Raw genomic sequence first — 22,083 nt, 5'->3', positions numbered from 1 at the left:
ACCCTGACATCTCCACTTCTGTTGAGAGAGCAGCTGCAGGAAGGTCATGCTGGCAAAGAGCCAGAAATGGCTTCTGATTCCTGGGCACTTCAAAATGCATGAGGCTGGCAGGGACCCAGAAGTATCTAGTGTACAATTCAGGCCAAAAAAAAAAAAAAATTATTACTTTCCTCTTCTTGCCATAAGAGATTCTAAGCTATCTATGTCTTTTCTCACTAGTTATTGCCTTCTGCAGGAGAGGGTGGGAAAGGAGAAAGGTTTAGGTTTAGATCAGGGGTTGGCAAACTTTTTCGCCAGATAGGAAATATTTGGGGCTTTGTGACCCATGTGGACTCTGAAGAAACTACTCAACTACTTAGCAGTTGTAATGCAAAAACAGCGATTGACAATTCATAAATAAATGGGCATGTCTGTGTTCCAATAAAACTTTATTAACTAAAACAGATGGTGGGCCAGATTTGGTCCACTGATCATAGTTTGTCAGCTCTTGATTTAAAGTACTATGAGGTGCAGCAATGTGGTTTCCAGTCTCATCAGAGAATGATGATTCTCCTGCTCTGTAGGTTATACACCAGAACAGTTTTCAGTGTCTTTCCTCCTACTCAAGCATTTATGATAAAGTTCAGAATTTATTGTGAATTTAAAAATGTTCACTTAAAAATAGATTTAAAACATATGAAAACATCTATGTACAGCACTACATTTTTTTTGTCACATATATTTGAAATTTCTTCAGCAGAACTAAGTTCTACTGTAAGCACCTCCATATGTGATTTACAGACCTGAGAGAAAAGCATTTTCATTTTTATTATTCCCATTTTGTTGTTTGTATTCAATAAAATTAGCATCAGATGACCAGAAGAATATCTGATTCTGCATTTAATGTTTCTTGGTGGGAAACCATATTTGAAAGAAAAGCAATAGGAAATTAGCAAGGTACTATTATTTGTAATCACTGTCAAGAAACTTTTACATCACCATAAAATTCTAAGTGCTTGACAAGAGCATCTTTGTCATGGTCAGGTTCATGTGTCAACCTGGTCAAGTGGTGGTACCTGTTTGTCTGGTTGGACAAGTGCTGGCCTGTCTGTTGCTGAGGACATTTCATAGAATTAAATCATGATCACGTTGGCTGCATCCACAGCTGATTCCATTTTTAATCAGCCAAGGGGAGTGCCTTATGCAATGAGTGATGCTTAATCTAATCAATGGAAGGCTTTTAAGGAGGATTCAGAAGAGACAGTTTCTCTTCCTGCTTCAGCAGTCGTGCCTCTCCCATGGAGTTAATCCAGACCCTCCATTGGAGTCATCAGCTTCACAGTCTGCCCTATGGATTTTGGACTCTATGTTCCCATAGTTACATGAGACACTTTATAAATTTTATATTTATGGATATTTCCTGTTGATTATGTTTCTCTAGAGAACCCTAATAATACAGCTTGGTACCAGGAGTGGTTCTTAAGAAACAGAATCTTAAAATGGGTTTTTATGATTGGTTTTCTACTCTGACTGGACTCAAAGGCACTAAGGATTCTAATTCCCATAATCAGAATGATATTGCCAATCCATGGGGTGAGTTGGCAAAAGATATAGTGAAAATATCACCATTTGATTCTTCCAATGCTTTGCTTGTATGAAGCCAGGCTCTGGGGGACAATATTTTTGACTCCTTTACGGAGTTTTGTAGAAACAGGAGGTATAGAGATGTTGGCTGGTTGCTGTTAGATACACTGTATATTTTTATGAGTGAAAGGGATGGGCTTAAGGCTTCAAATGAGAAGCTTAAGTGCTGTCTGACAGATGTAAACGTTTCTATGAGTGTCCTGAAGGAAAATTTTATTTCTTGTAGCCGTAGACTTGAGATCTCTAAAACTGAGACTCAGAATCTTATTTTTAGAGTACTGACTTTACAATGTAAATGGAAGTCTCAGTCTTGCATGGTGTCTGTTGTTAAAGTGAGGGTATTGATTGGAAAAGAATGGGACACTGAAAAATGGAATGGCGACATATGGATTGATAATGATGTCGGTGGAGAGGTTGAAACCCTAGGTCATGCTGAGTCTTTTCTAGATAACCCTGTAATAGTCTGCCCTGAGGACATAACTGCCCCACCTCCAACCTTCCTTGAGGAGTTGGCCACCAAACCTCCACATGAAGGGATTAGCCCTAGAGTGATTAATCTTGTTTCACCAGATGAAACTGCAAATGAATGCCCTGAAGCAAATGGCTTCTAATTCTTTTCATGACCCACCCCCATCACCCCTCATTTTTTCCAGACCTACGACTAGACTAAAGTCCCAACAGGCCCTAAAAGGTGAGGAACAAAGTATCACCCAAGAGGAGCTACATTATATTCCAAAGGAACTGTTTGAGTTTTCCAATTTATATAGACAGAAATCAGGGGAATATGTTTGGCAATGGATTTCAAGGGTGTGGGATAATTGTTGGAGGAATATAAAGCTGGATCAGGCTGAATTTATTGATATGGGCCCACTAATTATCACTAAGGCATTCAACGTTAGGCATGAGGGCTTAGAAGAGGCATTAACGGTTTGTTTGGATGGTTGGTTGAAACAGGGGTCAAAAGGTGGCTGATATTACCTGAGGTTGAAATGCCAGAACTGCCCTGGTATAATGTAGATGAGGTGATCCAGAGGCTTAGAGAGATTGGAATGTTAGAGTGGATTTATCATGCAAAGCCTGTTCTTATACCCCAGGCTTTGGGAATGTCTGGAGGATGCACCTTTTACCAGAAAAGTGGGAAATAAATTTGTGAGACTAGCGCCATCATCCCTGGAGAGCTCTGTAGTTGCACTTCTCTGTAGGTCAGATATTACTGTGGAAACTGCTGTAACTGAGCTGGAATCCTTAAACACAATGGGGATGACCGGATCCCGAGTTGGCAGAAGCCAGGTGGCAGCACTTAATTGCCAAAGATAAGGTGGACGTGGCTATCATAATAGACAGCGACTCAAAACAGGAGTCAAAATAATCTGACTCACAGAGACTTGTGGCATTGGCTAGTAAATCATGGAGTACTAGAAGTACAATAGATGGGCAGTCTACTAAGTGCTTATTTGAGCTGTATAAACAAAAGAGTTCTAGGTCAAATGAACAGAAGTCTAACTTGAATTACAAAAACACAGAGTCACGGCCCCTTAATCAATTTCCAGACTTGAGACAGTTTACAGACCCAGAGCCCCTTGAATGAAGGGGAGGCCAGGTCCCTTTGGGGGAGAACCCTGTTACACTGCCACAAATTTATACTGTTCATCTTCCTCCAAGCCTTCCCTAAGGAGACCGACATCCTTTTACCAGGGTAACTGTGCATTGGGGAAAAGGAAATGATCAGATATTTCTGGGATTATGAGACACTGGTTCAGAAGTGACATTAATTCCAGGGGACCCAAAACATCACTTTGGTTCACCAGTCAGAGTAGGGGCTTATGGAGGTCAGGCGATCGATGGAGTTTTAGCTCAGGTCTGTCTCACAGTGGGTTCTGTGGGCACCAGAGGGTGACTTCAGCAGAGGAAGGTTTTAATAATCAAGTGGATAAGATGACCCATTCTGTGGATACCAGTCAGCCTCTTTCCCCAGCAACTCCTGTCATTGCCCAATGGGCTCATGAATAAAGTGGTCATGGTGGTAGGGATGGAGGTTATGCATGGGCTCAGCAACATGGACTTCCACTCACCAAGGCTGACCTGGCTACAGCCACTGCTGAGTGCCCAATCTGCCAGCAGCAGAGACCCACACTCAGCCCCTGATATAGCACCATTCCCCGAGGTGACCAGCCAGCTACATGGTGGGAGGTTGATTACATTGGACCACTTCCTTTATGGAAGGGGCAGTGATGTGTTCGAACTGGAACAGATACATACTCTGGATGTGGGTTTGCTTTTCCCTGCCCGCAATGTTTCTGCCAAAACTACCATCCGTGGACTTGCAGAATGCCTTATCCATTGTCATGGTATTACACACAGCATTGCTTCTGATCAGGGAACACACTTCACGGCAAATGACGTGTGGGAATGGGCACATGCTCATGGAATTTCCTAGTCTTACCATGTTCCCCATCATCCAGAGGCAGCTGGATTGATAGAACGGTGGAATGGCCTTTTGAAAACTCAATTACAGTGCCAACTAGGTGGCAATACCTTGAAGGCCTGGGGTAATATTCTCTAGGAAGCTGTGTATGTTCTGAATCAGTGTCCGCCGTATGGTGCTGTTTCTCCCATAGCCAGGATCCATGGGTCCAGGAACAAAGGGGTGGAAATAGGAGTGGCACGACTCACTATCACCCCTAGTGATCCACTAGTAAAATTTTTCCTTCCTGCCCTTGCGACCTTGAGCTCTGCTGGTCTACAGGTTTTAGTTCCAAAAAGTGGAGTGCTTCCACGAGGAGAAACAACAATTCCATTGAACTGGAATCTAAGACTGCCACCTGGTCACTTTGGGCTACTCATATCCCTGGATCAACAAGCCAAGAAAGGGATTACATTACTGACTGGGTTGACTGACCTTGACTATCAGGGGAAATAGGACTGCAAATACACAATGGAGGTAAAGTAAGAGTTTTCCTGGAATATAGGAGATCCCCTAGGGTGTCTTTTAATACTACCATGCCCTGTGATTAAAATCATGGTCAACTTGGCCAGGTGGTGGTACCTGTTTGTCTGGTTGGGCAAGCTGGCCTGCCTGTTGCTATGAGGACACTTCATAGAATTAAATCATGATCAAATCAGCTGCATCTACAGCTGATTCCATTTGTAATCAGCCAAGAAGAGTGTCTTCTGCAGTGAGTGATGTTTAATCTAATCAATGGAAGGTTTTAAGGAAGATTCAAAAGAGACAGTCTTTCTTTCTGCTTTGGCTGGCAAACCTCTCCTGTGGAGTTCATCACCCAACCCTCCAATGGAGTCATCAGCTTCATAGCCTGCCCTACAGATTTTGGACTCCACGTTCCCACGGTCACGTGAAATTCTTTTATAAATTTTATATTTATGGATATTTCCCGTTGATTGTATCTCTCTAGAGAACCTTAACTAATACAATCTCTCTTTTGCATGGAAGCTTTGGGAAATGGAAAGCAATTTAATGTTCTCAAATTTTAAAATGTTTTTCTATAATCATTCAGTCTTTTAACAGATTTCTACAAGACCCTTGATATCCAGTGGAAAAAAAATGAAAATGCTGAAATGCACACACATACATGTGTACTTTTTTTTTTTTTTTAATGCTTCTGAGAATAAATCTCCAACATTCAATGGTTGGAAAAAAATTCAAGGTATCTACAAAAAGTACTGTTGACTCCAGGATTTGAAAATCTGAAAATTTTACTCTGAGTAAAATAAAAGTCTTAAAGAGACATGGATTTTTGTTTTAGTGATTGAAAAATGCTAAATATATTGAGAAGGCTGTGATAGCCAGCAACCTATGAATATAAATTATTAAATGAAGACAAGATGGGACAAATATTTTTTACCCATTTGGAGCAAAAGGGAATGAGCAGCTATTGTTTTATTCTGCTAGTCAAGGTGCTTCCTTTTCAGTTTGCTTACAGAAATCAAACTACAGTTAGGAAACTCAAGCTGGCTTTTTTTCAGTTGGCTCCTCAACTCCTCAGTTTCAGGTTGAAAGCCATCACATGCTGATTGGATGACTAGCCAAAGGGGAAACTTAGTAACAGACCACATTGTTTATTCTTATCCTTGAAGTCAATCACACTTGAGAGATGAATAAACAACAGGTGCTGCCCAAGTCCACAATACAGGTTGATCTTGATGCTTCAACTTATTTTTGGCCAAGATATTTTTTGCTCATCTGTTTGTTTGTAAGTATTGCATACATGGGTACATATATATCAATAAATAACTATGGACGTCAAAAGCTACACACATCCTTAGGCAATCTGATAAGTGAACTTTGGGAAAATATCTACTGATTATAAGCCACACATTGTAAAAACAGACAAATGCAAAACAGTAGAGAAATATATAAGTTAGAAAGTCAAAGTCCCAAGTAATCATTGTCTGCACTTTTGTCCCCCAAATAATAATAATTGTCAACAATTTCGGAGATATATGTGGTTTTCCTCTCCTCCTCCCAGTGTTAGAATTTTATCTAGCTATATTTTTATTTCTTTTAAAGCCTTATCTCCTCTAAGACTCTTTTCTTTACAAGCTTATCTCATATATTTCTCTTCTCTACACTTTCAGCACTTTGAATTTAAACTTAAGCCTTTAATAATAATAAAAAAAAAAATCATGGCTCTCTAATTCAGTGTTTCCCAAAATGTCATTCATAGAACACCAGTATCCAAAGAAATTTTCATAGGTTTGCCTCAAAAAAATGAAGTTTTTCTGTTAAATAAATTTAGGGAATGCTAGGTTCAATGCAAGTGATTTGATTTCTTTATTGGAGGACTTCTGAGAACCACGAATATCTTATGTGATGGTAAAGGGGGAGATTTTAGCATGCTTTACTTCCACAACTTGGATCAAGGAACAGCATTCCTAACTACCCTCTTTTACTCTCTTAAGTGAGTCCTATGTTCTTTCAGACCCTGGTGTGGAAAACACCATATCTTTAGAGCAGAGATCAAGCCCTTTACTCCTTTGAGATGCCTTTAGCACATAACACAATTCTGACAACATCAGAGTACCCAGTAGGTATTTCTGGACTGTTTCATATGGTTAAAGGAAAATAAGAAGAAAGGGATGAAAAATATATTGAGAGTTAAATATGCACCAGAGGCTTTCACTATACATTTTTCTTACTGATTTATTCAACTCTAATTAAATAAAGGGATGCCACTTGTTTTATGTATAGATCTTAAAATTACATAATTTCCTTATCTTTCATGGTATCGATCAAAAGTTATCACAGAGGAAGAGTCTAGGGACTGATTATGAAATCACTGAGAGAACCCAAAAAACTTACTAACTAAAAAATTTATAGGGCAAGAAATGTGTTTCTCTTCTAAAGGTGGTTATAAAAATGGGAAAATTAATTAATACCATTCATTAATACTGCCTCAAAATTAATACTATTAGGTTTGTGGCAGTTCATTTCCTATGTGTGAATGGAGTCTAATGGAAAACTTCATCACTGCTGACCTGCTCCTTTATCACAGCTGAAAGAAGTCGGGGCTGAAATTTCGTTCCATAGAGTAAAATACACTGCGAAGGAAAAATAGTGTACCTTAAATATAGCTCTGTTTCTTGTCTATCTTCCTCTGACTACAAGATATTAAAAGAAAAAAATCAGTTCTTAATCCCTAAATTCTGCAAATCCCTCCAAAACAATAGTCCTCAAAAGTAATTGAGTGGGTTTTTTTTTTATTTTTTAAATCATCCGTTGTTAGCTTCTGCCAATCACCTGTGCCAGTTATTGAGCTATGGAGGAAGTGTTGGGTTTCCAAAAAATAGTGTGTAAGGAGTAAATTCTTCTCCAAGCATTTGATTTGTAAGGTTACCATATTCCTTAGTGCCTCTTACCTTGACCTATTCAGATCCAGTCTTAGCTTTCCAACTGAACACAGGAGAGTTTCTGTCTTCCTAATGAAAGTTCAGCTTTAATGCAAATATTTGATTGCCATCACAAATTTAAGGGAAGGGTACCTTTCATCTATTAACTTTCCTTTTTAAAGTGAAAAGTCAAAAGAAAATTTCTGATCCTAAGTTAAATGGGAATATTTGACTTCCTTTTTACAAATATGCTTAAATGAATGAAGAGGAAAATTAATATGCTCATGACATAAGAAATTCCTGTTGGGTTTGGGATGCCATATCAAAGTAGTAGAAAGTATTCTCTTTTCTATCACAGGAAGCATGGTGTGATAGACACATAAAGAACTGGAAGGAGGTCCCTCCCCTGTTCTGCCCCCAGTACTTGGCCTTGGGCAAGCGCCTTAATTTTCATGGAACTGGTATCTCTCTTCTGTAAAACCAGGAGCTTGATCTGCATAAGCTCAAACATCACTTCTAGCTAAATCCAAAAGTATGACTTTATTATTCTATATGGAAGTACGTTCTAGACTCTTTTCTATATAGATAAAGTGGGTTACTTTCTACTTTACACAAAGCACCTTGTTAGACACTGCTATCTCTAAAGCTATTGCACCTAAACAGCCCAGTTCTGAGTCTTTCCTAAAAATTAAAATGATAATGTCTAAACTTAATAAGTTAAACGTTACCAGCAACCTGATTGTTGAAGATTGGAATTAAAAATAGTTAACCAATGGTTTATAACTTTCTAGACTAATGGGACACTTTTCCCCTGCAAATTGTTTAATGCTCTGGGTCAGGGGACAGTAAAACAAAAATGGGCATAAGAACTTCTGCTCAAATGACACATTTGACATTTTCAATCAGGCTACAATATAATGGTTCATGATGAAAAGCTTGGGAAAATGGCTTCCAGGGTAAAAAAAGAAGTTACTTTGCACAAACTGCACATATATTTAAAAATATACAATTACTTAAATACCATAAATACTTAGCAAAGAATTCCAAGCAAAAGAATAGCATCACTATTATCAATTCATGTGAAATGTGAGATTAAAATAATACTTGTTTATAAACACATAGTACGTGTAATCAATAAAGTTTTATATTGCACGTAAAAAATAATGTCTCTGTGCCCTAATACATAATTTCACTGTGGATAAAGCTGGTCTGTTTTAGAATCAACAAATAAGCAGGAGGTAAAATATGAAAATCTCAGGGAACTTTAGAGTAATGAGGTCTGTTTCTGTTATTGATTCCCACAAATCATTTGATGACATCCTTATAATAACTCATGTATAATTGTAAGTGTCATAGAGAGGAATAAAATGAGCAACTTAGATGATGCAATGATTCTTAATGTTTCACAGATTATGTGAAAACATCTACCAGGGCACAATTACAATTACTGAGTTCACTGAATGAATAAATACCAAGTGGCCAACTCACTCACTCTGTGACGTGAGAATTAATGTTGTACAGGTGGCCAAGAGAGACATTGTTGTGATCCATTCAAGTAGTGTTCATTCTTGTCATTTTCCCAGCTAATGGGTTATTGTGAGAACTTAAACAAGGCACTGAAACTTATCATGACTGCCTTGATGAGAAATATACTTAGCTTGCCATCTCAAAAATACAAGCTGTGGGTGTATGGGTGATTCAGTGGTAGAATGCTCTATCAACCACTGTTCTTCACTGCACAATTTGTTACGTGGGCCTCATCTCATCATACAGGAGAGCTGGGTTCAATTTGCAAACCATGCATCCAAAATAAATAAATAAATAAGCAGTGATTAATAGTTGAAGCATTCTAAATGAAGACTTCAAACAAAGTTTTTAGCATGACTGTTTTCTGCTATTGTGTATATTTGAAAAACTATTCTCTTTGATTTTAGGTATTTTCATGCACTTAAAAATGCAGATGCCAATTCATTTTCTGTGGCATTTAGTAAGAAAGGATAGTCATAAATTAAAATGAATAACAAATTTAATTGCATTAAGACTAAAGTTCGTTCTGTAAAATATATTCATTAGATAATACTTTCACTCAAACTTAAAATAGATCCTTCTCTAATATGAATTCTATATATACAGCCCATGTATTGTATAGTGGTCTAGCAAAGAGGGCGGTTTTCCTTCTCTGTTGTATCATTTTCTGTTTTTAATAAACAAAGTTAAGGAGCCCTTCTCTAATATTTTTCTTTAGATCTCCAGTTTAGACCAATATCACTGTCTCCAAAGGAAAGGGACTCCAAAATGTCTGAAAATACCTCCGGTCACGGAAACTCAACCAGCTCCAGAATGTTTTTTCTTTTATAAAGATATTAATTACCCTAGATGCTTTAGGCATGTTTATAGTAATACACATAATGTTTTAGCAAATATTAGAACTTGGATGAAACTCTTCTTTTCTTAGAAATGTGTGGGATATAAATCTCATTACTTTAGAAGGAAAAAAAGAATCAATGCCTTTAAAATGAACCCAAATTCTCAGGTAACAAAATTTCTGACTGTGAGACAGTTGTTGGTTGTAGTTGGGCATTACATAATAACAAACTTTTGTCCTTTACAGGGGGAGAGTGCTTGGCCCTGATACCCAGTCAAAACGTCCTCCATCCAGTCCCGGCTGCCACAGTCTCACACCTGGATCCTCAATTGGCTCCTTATTGGTTTCCCAGTTCCACTTTTGCTCCGCTGTCATGCAGTCTACAAACTGCTGTTGGATGAGTGCTCCTGAATTCCTCTTTTGGTCAGTTTGCATTCCCCTGCCAATGCTTCAGTGGCTCCCTATCGCCTTCTAAACTGAACTAGGTTGGCCTGCTTTCCAAGGCCAGCACACATGCCCCAGACCTGACCTTTCAATTCTCCTCTATCAACCACTGTTCTTCACGGCACAATTTGTTAGGTGGGCCTCATCTCATCATTTTCATGCCCTTTGAGCATCCTTCCTCAAGTTCATCTCTGAAAGACCTTTACCGCTCACCTCTAAGATTCTATCAATTCTGCCTTCTCCAGCACTCCACTTTACCCTGGTATCATCTCCTAAAATCCCTAGAGTCTTGCATACTTTGCATGAGATTTTATAGTGTTGTCTATAGTTGTTCATTTATTTCATTCTTGTCCACAAGTAGTTGGTGAGAGTCAGCATCATAGTTTACCCTTCTTTGGTTTGTTACATAGTGACAGCTTTGGAGGTGAATTGATTAAATTATTAACCATTAACAATAACCACTTCTCTGTTTTGTAGGATAATATTTCTACATAAAAATAATTTATCTGGGGACACTGAAATTGAATAGAGGAAAACATTTAAATATTTATTAAAATGGAAAGAAAATGAGGGACTAGAAATGTCTATTTTATATATAAATATTTTTTACAAATTTACATTATGAATTGTTCATTGGTTGTCTTTATTGTCTACGGTTTAAGCTTGGACAGTTGAGCTTGTGCTATTGTGGTTGACCAGTATTCTATAGAACCACGTGGGTATTTCCCCCCCTTTCCTCAGTCTTATGCTTGTTGTTCTTATTATTTGACAGGATCTGATAACACCACAATGCCTCTAGAAGGACTGTGTTGTCAAGCTTCTTTCATTGTTATCCTAGCCTACTGCATGTGTAGACTTATGCACACACAAAATTTTGTTCATCAAAGCATTCTTTAATTCCCCTGGCTTATGGCTGGCATATTTTCAAAAATCCTTAACAGCATAAACTCACTCCATATCATATTTATCTGTCTTCGAGTATTAGATGAAAAAGCTATTGTTGAAAGTTCAGTTAAAAAATGAAACACATTCAAGACACTTCCCACACTTTGTGCTCTGGGATGTCTTTCCTGTGATTAGATTTGAACTGTATTGTAAATCTCCTAGATCCTCAAGTTTATAAATACACTTTTATTCACCAATAATTTCAGTTTGAGTATTCCCCAAAGCAACTTTTTTTTTAATGTTCAAACTATCATTTCAGATTGTAAACTCTGAAACGATAAAGTGTGATTTATTCATTCTCTCCATTTATGGAGAAGAATTCTTGTTTTTCTTAATATTTCTGAATTTCAGTGTTGTCCATATATAATATAACCAAAACAATATTGCAGGTTTCTCCTTCGATTCATATGTGTGGTACTAAACCATGTCTCCTAAAACATTCTCACGGCATCCTTAATTGGTAGCACAATTTCTGGAATTAAGGATGTGTGTTGAATATCTTTGTAGATGATCCATATATATGTATGTTTCCTAAAAAATGTGGGAATCTGAGACCTGGATTAGGAGCTACGTTCCTTGGAGAGCTTAACTCTAGCAACATGTAAGAATCTTCCTTTTCTTTCTCAAGTATGAAAGTTAGTGTCAGATCGTGGCATACAAATGAAATAACAAATATGAAACAGCAAAAATAAGTGCCAAAAAGGCCTGGGAAAGATTCCCAGGCAGAACATCTAGAAGTTTAGCTCTGATTTGCAGGATCATTATTGTCCAGACTGAGCCTCAAAGCTAAATGCTTTTTATTCTACTTATTGATGCATGCTCTGCCTCATAACAAGACTGGAGATTACTAAACTAATTTTCTCCTGTAAAAAATCTGATTTGAATTCACATTTTCAAAAGTGAAAGCAAATTGTACTGGTTGACTGGTATGTCTCATATATTAAACTATAAACCAAAACTATGTAGGAGAAAAGAGAAGGATAAACACTTTCCAAACTCTCCCCTTTGTCACTTTTACTGCAGTAAAAAGGAAGCACACATATAGGCTTCCATGGAGTTTTGTATTAGTAGAATAAATCTTATTTTTGGCACAGAAACATTAACATCTCTACCTACTGTGGTACCAATGGATTATTACCACATGTTTTCCAACAATGTATTCACTGTGAAAATGTAAAAAATGATGCACCATAATGTCCAAGTCTATTGTTCCATATTGTTGAAGTCTATCTAATTAAAATTAAGGTAGTTTTCCTATTAATGTTAAAGGAATTGTTGCCTGATTTTAGTGTAAATCCTGTTTGGCAACCCCAATTCCACACATTCGTGTGCACCTCATGTGTGAGGCCACATACAGTTTTCACATTTTGTTGTAACTAATATATTGGCATAAAAATATCTAAATTTACCATATTGGCATAAAAATATCTAAATTCACCAATAGAGGGGCAATAGCTTACCTAGGACAGAAACTTAAAGTGAGAACTTAGAAGAGTGAGCATGTTTAGGATAGAGACTAGTTCTTTGATTGTGCCCATGGGTATGCTAAAAGGAAGTGTAGAGGAGGTGCAAGAACAGTTCAGTGGCAGGATGCCTGCCTGCCTTGCAGGAGACCCGGTTCAATTCCTGGCCCATGCACTTCCCCCAAAACAAACAAGCAAGCAAACAAATAAACAAAAATTCAACAAATGGTGCTGCAATGATGGGATACTCACGTGGAAAAAGAATGAAGTGTGGCCCCGCTATACAGCATTAAAGAAAAGGGGGAGTGTAGAATAAGTTTCTGGAAGGATATTGTACCTCACATAGAAAACAATTGTGAAAAACAATGTTTTTAAATTGAACTCAAAATTTTTGTGCTTCTACTAATCATGTTATTGGAATAACATAGTTCTACTAACTATGTTATTAGAAAAATATAGTTTGGGGGAGGGAGAGACTATAGCACTTAGTACCTTAACTGCCCATTTGTTTTATGCTATGTTGAAATTGTTCTCTTGTAATGGTTAGATTGGGTTTCATGAGGGAACCATATTCACATAATACTATTTGGCCTTCAAAAGTCCATTGGTTAGAGTTGGATATCTTTCATTCACTTAAAAAATAAATATGGAGCACCTATTATATTTATATCCGGCTCTGGGGAGACATCATTGCATAAGGCACAGCACCTGCCTTAAGGGATCCAGTAGAATAAAGCAGTAATTCTGATAGAGGACTCAGTATTATCCTTTTTCACAATTTGTAAGAATTTACAAATTGCTTTTTGTAAAGCAATCAAGCTTAATCTTAGCTTTTAAGAGTGATCAACAGAAAACACTGGAAAAGAAAGATGAGGACAAGAATAAATTCTTTTCCCGGAGAACCCCTTAAGTGATTAGCCTTTCTCTGGCTTCTTGTAGAAAAGACCAATCATATGATTAAATCCGATCCATGAACAATGTGGACAGGAGAATGAAATTCATAAGAATGAACCTTCCTTAATCTCCTGAAGCAGGATGGCTGAGACTTAAGGACTGTCCTTATGAGCACTTCAGTGCCAACACCCCATTTTAGAAAGGAAACGGGATGATTATCTGGACCAGTGGGTGTCAGTTCTAGATACACATGAGGATCACCTGCAGAACATGTTAAAAATGCTCATGTCCAGGCTTCATCCAAAGATGAAGTAAACTGGAATCTCGGCTGGCAGGGTGGGGGGCGGTAACAACATTAAAAAAAAAGCTTCCTCCACAATGCTACAGTGCACCTAGGGTTGAGATCTACAGCTCACGGCCAATCCACACTCACTGCAAAGCTTAGAAACCCCAGATCCACAGGATTAAGTGACATACTCAAGTTCATGGTCTATACACAGTATTGCTCTCATTACATTCATACATTCTAAAGTCTGACATGATTTAAAGCAGCAGTTCATCTGAAAATACTTTTCTTGAAATGCTAAAAGACCACCTGGTTGGGAAAGGAAAATAAGTTTCAGGAGTTCAGTTTGTCTTGCACCGTCCCCTCCTTCAACTAGATTATCTCAGTTTTTATGCTTTATATATTGGTTTTCCATATAAGATTTCATGTCAAGAAAAAGCAAACAAAACAAAGCAAAACAGCTCCAAGAAACACCGACAAATGTGTCTGTCACCCTCAAAGCATATACAGGTATGTCTTGGTTTATTGTGTTTTGCTTTATCATGCTTTGCAAATATTGCCTTTTTTCTTTCTTTCTTCCTTTTTTTTTTTTTTTTAACAGTTTGAAGGTCTGTGGCAATCTTGCAAGGCGCAAGTCTGTAGATGCCATTTTTCCCAACAGCATGTGTTCACTTTGTGTCTCAGTCACATTTTGGTGATTCTTGCCATATTTCAAATTTTTCATTATTATTATACCTGTTATGGTGGTCTGTGATCAGTAATCTTTGAAGTTGCCATTATAATTGTTGTAAGGTGTTGTGATTTGCACTCATTTAAGACAGTGAGCTCAATCAATAAATGTGTGTGTTCTGATTGCTCCACAGGTGGGAATCTCCCTCCCCCTCCTCAGGCCTCCGTATTCCCTGAGGGGTAACAATATTGAAATTAGGTCAATTAATAACCCTACAATTACCTCTAAGTGTTCAAGCAAAAGGAAGAGTCACATGTCTCTCACTTTAAATCAAAGCTAGAAATGATTAAACTTAGTGAGAAAGCATATCAATAGCTGAGATAGGCAGAAAGCTAGGCCTTTTGACACAAACAGTTAGCCAAGTTGTGAATACAAAGGAAAAGATCCTGAAGGAAATTAAAAATGCTACTCCAGGGAACACACGAATGATAAGAAAGAAAAACATTCCTATTGCTGATATGGAGAAAGTTTTAATGGACTGGATAAACCATTAAGACAAACTCTTAAACTAAAGCCTAATCCAGAGCAAGTCCCTAACTTTTTTCAATTCTATAGAGGTTGAAAGAGGTGATGAAGCTGCAGAAGAAAAGTTTTAAGCAAGCAGAATCTGGTTCATGGCATTTAAGAAAAGAAACTATCTCCAAAACATGAAAGTGCAAGGTGAAGTGCTAATGTAGAAGCTGCAGCAAATTATACAGATGATCTAGCTAAGATAATTGATGAAAGTGGGTACAACAAACAATAGAATTTCAATGTAGATGAAACAGCCTTCTACTGAAAGAAGTTGCCATCTAGGACTTCCAGGGATAGAGGGGAGAAGTCAAAGCCTGCCTTCAAAGCCTCTGTCTTTTTAAAGGCTAATGAAGGTGGTGACTTGAACTTGAAGCCAATGCCCATATACTATTCTGGAAGTCCTAGGGCCCTTAAGAATTATGCTAAAGCTACTCTGCTTGTGCTATAGAAATGGAACAAGCCTGGATGACAGCTCCTCTGTTTATAACATGGTATACTGAATATTTCAAGCCTATTGTTGAGACCTCCTGATCAGAAAAAAAGATTCATTTCAAAATATTTCTTCTCATTGACAAATGTACCTTGCCACCCAAAAACTCTGATGAAGATTTGCAATGAGAGCAATGCTTTTTCCATGACTGCTAAGACAACATCCATTCTGTAGTGCATGGATCAAGGAGTAATTTCAACTTTCAAGTCTTATTATTTAAGAAATACATTTTGTAAGGCTATGGCTGCCAAAGATGGTTATTCCTCTGATGGATCTAGACAAAGTCAATTGAAAATCTTCTGAAAGGAGTCACCATTCTAGATGCCCTTAAGAACATTTGTGATTCATGGAAGGAGGTCAAAATATCAACAGTAACAGGAGTTTGGAAGACGTCGATTCCAACTTTCATGGATGACTTTGAGGGTGACTTTTAGTGAAAGTAATTGCAAATGTTGTGGAAGGACAAGAGCTCTAGAATTAGAAGTGGAGTCTGAAAATGGGACTGAATTGCTGAAATCTCATGATAAAACTTTCACAGATGAACAGTTGCTTCTTATGGAAGTGGTTTCTTGAGATAGAATTGACTCCTGGTGAAGATGCTGTGAACATCATTGAAATGACAGTAAATGATTTAGAATATTACATAAAGTTAGTTGATATCAAAGTAGTGGGGTTTGAAAGGATTGACTACAATTTTGAAAGAAGTTCCATTGTGGGTAAAATGCTGTCAAACAACATTGCATGCTACAGAGAACTTCTTCATGAAAGGAAGAGTCAGTCAATATGGCAAACCTCATTGTTTCATTTTAAAAAACTGCCACAGCTACCCCAATCTTCAACAAACACCACCCTGATCAGTCAGCAGCCATCAACATCAGGCAAGACCGTTCACTAGCAAAAAATCTGACTTGCTGAAGGCTCAGATGATAGTTAGCATTTTTTAGCAATAAAGTATTTTTAAATTAAGGTATGTACATTGTGTTTTTTTAAGCACAATGCTATTGCACACTTACTAGACCATAGTATAGTGTAAGCATAACTTTTATATGCACTGGGAAACCAAAGAAATTGTGTGACTTACTTTATCACAATATTCACTTTATTGCAGTGATCAGGAACTGAACCCACAATATCTCGAAGGTATGCCTGTGATGCCCTGAGTTCTTGCTTTAAGTATTATTTAAATTACAATTCCTATCCTTGAGAGAGCATTTTAGACATTGAAAGCAATATAATTATAAGGTTGCTAAACAATTTTGACCTTGGTTTGGATCTCTACTGTGATAATTGATGTATTGTCTGGCTTGAGAAAACTCTTTGAGACTCACAATTTTTCATACATTAAAAAAAGATATTGTCACTGAGTTGTTGCTAGTATTATATGAAATCATAAGTGCAGTAAAGCATTTAGCACAAAAGAGCATATACAAAGCACTAAATGCAGCACCCAACATGAAACGTGCTCAAAATTTATTAGTTCTGTTCCCATCTCCACTTTTAGTTGATACCAATGAAAGGGTGGCTATTATGTGGCAGCATAGGAAAATAGGGGGTAAGTAATTTTACACTTAAATTTTTTTTAAGATTGACTTTAATTTGAGAACTTAATTGTTTTTCAAAGTACCGTTAGAAAATATAACCTTAGAAGACCCATTTTTATATGACTTTGATGCATCACAGTGTTTCTAAAGTACAAAATATAAAATAATTCAGTTTCATGACTGTTAGTATGTGAGACACTACTCCAACACCAGGTCCTAATTCTTTCTATATGAACCTGTATCACGCCTCAAAAACCCAACTGATGTCGGGTGGATTAAGTTAACTAGAATATGATCCTCTTCTTTTTTCTTTCTTCCTTTTTTTTTTTTTACATGGGCAGGCACCGGGAATTGAACCTGGGTCCTCTGGCATGGCAGGCAAGCGTTCTTGCCTGATGAGCCACCATGGCCTGCCCCTCTTCTTTTTTTTTAGAGCCAAAAAATTCCTATTTGTAGCTATACTAGATTAGCGTGAGTATTCATTTTGACAACACTCAAAGCAATTAAAATGATTTAAAAGGCAAAAAGACAAAATTACCAGATATGAAATACATAAAAATAATCCAGTTCAATTTTTATTTCATCAAAGGCCTCAATTTGGCTTTTAGTATTGAGTTTAAAGAGGTATAAACTGAACAACTGAGAATGCCTTTAGATGATATATTCATGTTCTGCAATGAATGTTTATATATCCAATTTAAATTTAAATTTCATAGTTACACAGACTACACAATGATAAGAATAGACAAGCCATGGTTGTGAGCAATTACGCTAACTGCTAAAATAAAGGGATGAAAAATTGTGGAACAATTGCCTGTGAAAATAACCTAAACTAATGTTTATATCTTTGCAAGCACTCAACTTGCTGCCAAATTTCCATGATGCTACCGACTTAACTGCCTTTGAAGGCCTCTGCCAAGAGACTCCTATCTGTAGGAAGAAAACAAAGGGAGACCTTTTCCATGAGCTAAGAACAAATCTCAAGCTAACAGGATCCAGATAAAAAGAAGGTACTAACAGTTGACAAGACTGGTAAACTGTGTGAGCTTGTGAGTCTGTACATACACACTCAGTGCAGTGTCCCTCCCCCCCTCCCCCAGATTCCATCTCGTTCCATACTGAGGCTTTCCCTTCTTTTTCAGCATCATGTGCTCATTAAACAGATGTCAGACACAATTTTATCACACAGATGGAGCCAACCATTTAAACCAATTTATTGTGCTAGTTCTGCCTGGGGAAGGGTTGTACATCTAGAAAAGCACATTGTGCAGCCATGCCATGCTTTCGATTTAAATTCTTGCCAGCCCTGAGTGTAGAGAGACATTTTCTATAATCACTGAGATAGAGTAACAAGAAATAGGTTATTCTAAGTTTGCTAGAAGTGAGACTTTAACAACACATACATATGTGCACGTACACACAAAAAATCTTGAAAAATCTTCCAAGAATACAACCATACACTAAGTTAATCCCTGTCCCACAACAGTTTGGTGTAAGTATACATATATAGGCATTATTTAATAGCCCTTCCTTAAGTGGATACATGGCAATGCTGCCTTAGTTATTGCTATCTTCCTGCCAGCATTATTTTGCATTTATTTTTACTCATAATTTACCATCTACCTTCACCCCCACCAAACTTTCTAACATCCTCTTCCTCTTTAACACAGCACTGAAATCACAAAGGCCTAAATGTGACACACCTGATTTTTTAGATAAGCCTCTAACACAGGCCAACTATAGAGTTGGAACAATAAGCTTAGCATGTTCTTAGTGAGTCTTGTATCAAGGAAGATGATCTGATCAAGGAAGATGGATGAAGTACTTAAAACTGAACTTGGTCATACTAAACTCTATCAAAGAAAAAATTTGAAAGATTGTCAAGGTCCTTGAACTTAAATGTCAAGGACCTTCTGTTGACTCAGTTTTACTACCATTCTTTGTTGGTGGATGGTTAAACTAGGAATCTCATAAATGACCCCAGGGAAAGATCTGGGTCCAGAAAGATGATGTAAAGAAAAATGACTGAGGATGAAATAATGTCTGTGCTGCATTCTTCAACATTTTACATTTCCTTACCAATTTACTCTCTTCATTTTCCTTTAAAATTTTCATTTGTTTTTGTTTTGAATAGGTAATGTATTCTCATGCTTCAGAAATCAAAATTCTGTCACAAGTATATGTTGAAGAAGTCCCATTCCATTCATCTCCTTACTCTACCTTTTATGAGTAACCACAAAAGTAACAGTCCTCTCTGATTCTTGAAGCAGGTACAAACAGTCCAAGATTTTTTAGTGACCAGGAGGGATGAACACAGGGAGTCACGAAGGGGGGACAATAAGGATAGAGTGGTGGCCTACCCAAAGGGATAAACACACACTTAGTGAGGGGTTAGAAGCAGGGCAAACAAGTTCATATGACTCATGGAACTTGAAGACAGATTTAAGTGTAATTGCAGTTGTCAGTGATGTTTAAAAATTTCACAATTTGTTGATGACATTTTCTACAATTTGAGAAAGATAATCAACAACCAAAGTATACAGGGGCCAGTCCAACATGAATGGCCTTGGGAACATTCAGTCAATAATCTCCCCTTTGAGAAACAAAAGATAGATCACCAGTCTTCTCTGAAGGCACTAAAGGTGATTTACAATATTCCCACTGAAAGTGTCATGCACAAGAAGAAAATCTTGGTTTGTAACTAGCAGACTTCCAGTCAGTCTAAAGACCATCTGGAGAAACGTTAATCAAATCATTTATATAAATGCAGGTGTCTTCATTAGATAAAGTGTGCGTCAGCAGATGTTCTCTCCATGTAAGCTTCATTACTGTATTGTAGGATCCGCGAGGGCAGGGACTAAGTCTGTTTCACTACCTGGTTTATCTAGAGCCTAGCACTGTGTCTGGTGCATACAATGTGCTCATCAAATGATTACTGAAGGAATGAATGACAGAATCATATAGAACCAGCCTATAGGAAAGTGGTCAATAAGTATCTCTTACATTTAGGAGCACATTAATGGGTCCTCAGAAGAAACACAAAAAGCAGGAAAGAGAAAAGTTCTCTATTACTGAATTTTACAATCTAATCATAACATATGAATTATGCAAGGTTCTAAACTGGATTTAGCACCATGTTTAATAAAATTGATTTTCAATGATGCAAATGATGATGTATCTCAAAAAAAATTTCTAGGCCAAGTAGAATGGAAAAGGTGTTCACATGCACAAACCTGTGTGAGAGTTCTGGATGTTTGTGTTTGCTTCATATGCATATGTATATTTTCGTGGAAAGTTTTCTTTGTTGTGCCTTGGCTCCTTCATGTGATACAGCAACTAACTTAACAACACTAATCTCTCCGACTATTTCCTCTTTTCTCCCCATTTCTCAAGCCACCATTCTTACTTTCAACTTAGCAAACTTACAATGCCTATTTTTCCACATGGGCAAATTGTTCTCAAGCAGTTACTTCAGTGTGTCATGCACTAACACTAGCCTTTCATATATAACCAGAGTTGTACAAGCCAAACTATTCAATTTCAGAAAGATGACCTCCATTTATTTGTTGAAATGTTAACTAGTTTTCCACCTAGTCTCTTCAATGTCTACTTCAGTTTAGTGGATTTGGATAAAATATGAAGTTCTAAAACATTTGTTTGTATGCTTTAGGAATGTAATCAGTTTATTTCTTTGTCAGGTAGTAAGAACTAAACTTTGCTTTTTGTTCTACGTGCATACTCCTGATCCCTAAAAAGTACTTGTCCTCTGAGATGTTCTGTGGAAAATGATTTTTGATAAAATAAGATAAAAATGCTATTACCAAATAAAAAGTGAGCAGAGGTTTATATTTTTATAACTATTGACATTACATATCTTAGGAGAGGACATGGCTTTCTATATTAGAAAGCTAAAGGGTTAAATCAAAGGATGATATGTTTTGAGAAAAGAGGATTTTGGAAGAATGAGAAAATTGAAAATTCAGATCACAGCAAGAGTACCTACTCTTGCTCTCAGTTCAAACACTTCTGTTTGTGAAATTATTCACATTCTCAACACTTGTTTTTCAGGATCTGGGGAGCAGCAAAAGGAATTAGAAATCAGGCTCAAAATTTTCAGAAAAGCAATCTTTATCTTCAGATCAGGCAATTTCTCTTAGATCTAAGAAGCAGCTATAGAAAAGCCTAGAGAAGATTGTTTTAAGTACTTGGTTCAGATTCTAACATAACCATTAATAGTAACTTGATTTCACACGACCTTTTGTAGAGCTCAACATTAGAAAATTACATTTGGATAATTAATCAGCATGACCTCTTCATTGGCAAATAAAGTCAATATTTGGGTTTCCCTCCCCCATGATTTGGTTCTCCTCCAAGTTATGAAAACATATTCTTAGAATTCAAGATGGACAAGCTATAATGGAATTTTTCTACTGCTCCAGTCCTTGGAATTCACTGCTCCCCAATCCCATCTGACACACACAACTGTGGGACTATTGCCAACACCATCAGTGTGGTCACTGTTGCAGCTGGCACGGATGCCTTAGTCATCAGGGTCATCAGGTGAATACAGGGCATCATAGCAGCTGGTTCCTACACACAAGGCGATGAGACAGCTGGGGGTGGAGTGGAGGGGGGCTCTGGTGCAACCTGTGGCTTCTGTGACTCATGAATGGAAAACATAAAGTTAGAGTCTGACCATCCAGTTTGGGCTTTCCTTTAAATCATCACACAAGTTGGTAATAATCAGTAAGGATTCTCTGCCTGAGTTTTAGGCGACTATTTTAATTTTCTATTTTGTGAAGCATCAGCCTCATCATCTCCATTCAATGACTTCAGACTGTGTCTTGACTCCAAAGAAGTGAATCAGCATGGAGGATGATGAAACCCTGGGTAATGCATAATCTTTTTACCCATTTGTTTACCAAAATTGGGTGCTAGTGAC

General features: G+C 37.4%; 1 protein-coding gene across 3 annotated transcripts in view; it reads right to left on the bottom strand.

The window, feature by feature from the left end:
• KCNQ5 (potassium voltage-gated channel subfamily Q member 5) overlaps positions 1–22,083 on the bottom strand; it is a 552,577-nt gene that overhangs the window by 209,039 nt on the left and 321,455 nt on the right. The window lies entirely within an intron of this gene.

The sequence above is a fragment of the Tamandua tetradactyla genome, chromosome 5 (genome assembly GCF_023851605.1).
Source record: "Tamandua tetradactyla isolate mTamTet1 chromosome 5, mTamTet1.pri, whole genome shotgun sequence".
Taxonomy (NCBI): Eukaryota; Metazoa; Chordata; class Mammalia; order Pilosa; family Myrmecophagidae; genus Tamandua; species Tamandua tetradactyla.
Note: the sequence above shows the minus strand (reverse complement) of the source record. Positions and strands in the feature narration are given on the sequence as shown.